Raw genomic sequence first — 2,819 nt, 5'->3', positions numbered from 1 at the left:
AACCAGGATCCCGTCCTCTGGTTCCAAGACTTCCACCACCTCCCACCCAGGTCCGTCCCCACCCACCACCATGCTGGACACTGGGTTTGGGGGTGGCAGCTGGGGTTGGAAGTCTCCGTGCCCCGGAGACCCTTAGCCTGTCCCAGCCTGTGGTCAAACTCCGGCCTGCTGCTTCCAGACGTATTTTGTGCATAGAGGGAGGTGGGTGTGTCTGCGCGCAGAGGAAGCAGGGTCATAGCCTTAAGTTGGGTGACTTAAAGGGCACAATCCCTGTCCCTCAAAGCCTTTGTGAACCTCTTGACATGTCATCCCTCACGTGGTATTGGGAGGGTAATGTTAATCATACGTAAATTATGTAAATAATACCAACCAACAGGTGGCTTCACATCACCCCTTCATTTCTTATTCTTGTTTGCATCTTCTTTTTTAGATTTGCCAGTGTTTTCTGGCTTCTGTTAATCTTTTCAAAGCACCATCTTTTGGCTGGGGTATTGTTCTCCACTGTTGTTTCTTTTCCTCCTACTTGAATGGTGCTCTTTCCTGTCTGCGTAGGTGGTGGTGCCGCTGTCGAGGGCTGTTGGAGATGAGGCGTTAAAGTGGTGATTAGGGTTCTTTGCCAGGTCCCAAAGGTGTTGGTAAATTGCTTCTTATTCTCCTTTGACTTAGGGGATTTCCAAATGAAATTTCTTTTATTTCTATTTCTTTTTTTTTCTTCTTGTTTTTATTTTTTTTGTCAGTGAGTGAGAGTGAGACAGTGAGAGAGTGAGAGAGACAGTGAGTGAATCATTGAGAGAGTGAGAGAGTGAGTGAATGAGAGAGATAGTGAGAGAGGGAGACAGTGAGTGAGAGTGAGTGAGTGAGACAGTGAGGAGCGAGTGAGTCAGTGACAGTGAGACAGTGAGAGAGTGAGACAGTGAGTGAGTCGAAATTTATTTTATTTCTTCCAGTTATTACTCAGTACTTTCAAAGCAGGGTGCTTTTCAATTTCTATGTACTTGATTACCACCCCCTTTCCCTTAATTTTCCTATTGTTGATTTCTGATTTTATAGCTTTGTGTTGCTTTGTCCTTCTGTCTCCAATTGTTCTTTATCCAGAGAAATGTCCCAACAGCTATTAAGAAACATCATATGGATGACCAGCAACTGGGATTATAGACTTTTCCCCAGCTTTGTCTCCCCCAAAGACATGCCACACATTAGAAGCTACTTGGCAGCATATGGTGGGAGGTCAGAAAGCATTCAGAAGCCAGAGTGAATGCTGCTCTGGTCCCACCACAGGTAGGGCCCACTCCCTGCTGTTCAGGACAATGGGCTACTTCTCCCTAAAGGCTTGCTTGCAGTTTTCAGTCTGGTCCCTGTAGATGAGGTTTATACCCTACTGATGATGGTTTCTATAGTGAGCCAGAGAACAGGTCAAACCGCTCAGTGACATCCAAAGTTAGGCTACCATCCTGAATCTAGGGTCTGCCCATCTTGTCACATGTATACCCTTATGCCCTCCTCTTCCAAAGCATATGAACCCCTAGATCACCCCTCCCATTACTGTATTACCTATAACACAACCCTTTCCTGTGATGTATGTCTTCACCTGTAATTAGGGGGCTTGCATGTCCCCAGAGAATATAAAAGCCTTGGTTAGCAATAAATGTCTGTCTGTCTCTTTCCACATGGACCACACCACCAAGTGGGGCTGAGGTGAGCATGCTACCATGAATTGTGTCTGACTGCATTATTTCAATCTCTCTTCTCTCATGCTCTCTATGACTTTACTATAATCTTTACTTATTATCACTGTACAATTGCGCCCACCGGACCAGTGATGATGTGCTAGGGGGGGCTGGTTTCCCTCACAAGCATGTAGGTCTGAGGTGTTGCAAAAGTTCCTCTAAGAAATGTTAAGAACAATGAACGTCTGGAAGCACAAAAACCTCATCACGCCTCTATTTGCTGCTGATTGTGACAATAGGAGTCTCAGACTTTTTTTTTTCTTCTGATTTTCAACACTTTATTTTTTAAAATAATTTTATTAGGGGCTCGTACAACTCTTATCACAATCCGTACACACATCCATTGTCTAAAGCACATTTGTACATTCATTGCCCTCATCATTCTCAAAACATTTTCTCTCCACTTAACCCCTGGCATCAGATCCTCATTTTCCCCTCCCTCATGATCCCTTGATAGTTTATATTTTGTCATGACAGACGTTTTCTTATTGATATCTTGAGTCCCCCGACCAAACAGTGGTGCGGAGAGCCACACTGGGAGTGACCTATAACTAGAAAACTCGGGTTCACCTGGAAATTATGTAAGCACACTGGCTCTGATTAGGTCGCATCTAGCTTCTGAAGATCTTGGCAAAGGATCTTAGGTGTATCCGGAGTTTGTATGACAATTTATAGAGAGGGCGGGGGACGGGGGCGCTCGCAAAAAAAAGTCTCAGAATACTCATGCTGTACTCAAAGGAAAACATTCACATACAGAATCATGAGGGAGGGGGGGGGAATAGCAATCTACAAGCCAAAAAAAAAAAATCCAAAAGGTACCCTGTTTCCCTGAAAATAAGACAGTGTTGTCTTATATTAACTTTTGCTCCCAAAGATGTGCCAGGTCTTATTTTCAGGGGATGTCTTATTTTTCCATGAAGAATATGGTAGACATTTATTATTTCATTAAAAGAGACCTGGCACTTCCTGTCTGCTCCAGCTGCATTGCAGGGAGCCGCTATGGGTGCGTGGGGGGGAGGGAGGAGCTTATTTTCAGGGAGATCTTATATACCAGCAGGAAACAAAACTTACTAAAATATATCTTATTTCCAA

Source organism: Echinops telfairi, unplaced genomic scaffold (genome assembly GCF_000313985.2).
Source record: "Echinops telfairi isolate 266 unplaced genomic scaffold, ASM31398v2 ScPeMD7_7458;HRSCAF=8496, whole genome shotgun sequence".
Lineage (NCBI taxonomy): Eukaryota > Metazoa > Chordata > Mammalia > Afrosoricida > Tenrecidae > Echinops > Echinops telfairi.
This window is presented reverse-complemented; position numbering follows the sequence as displayed.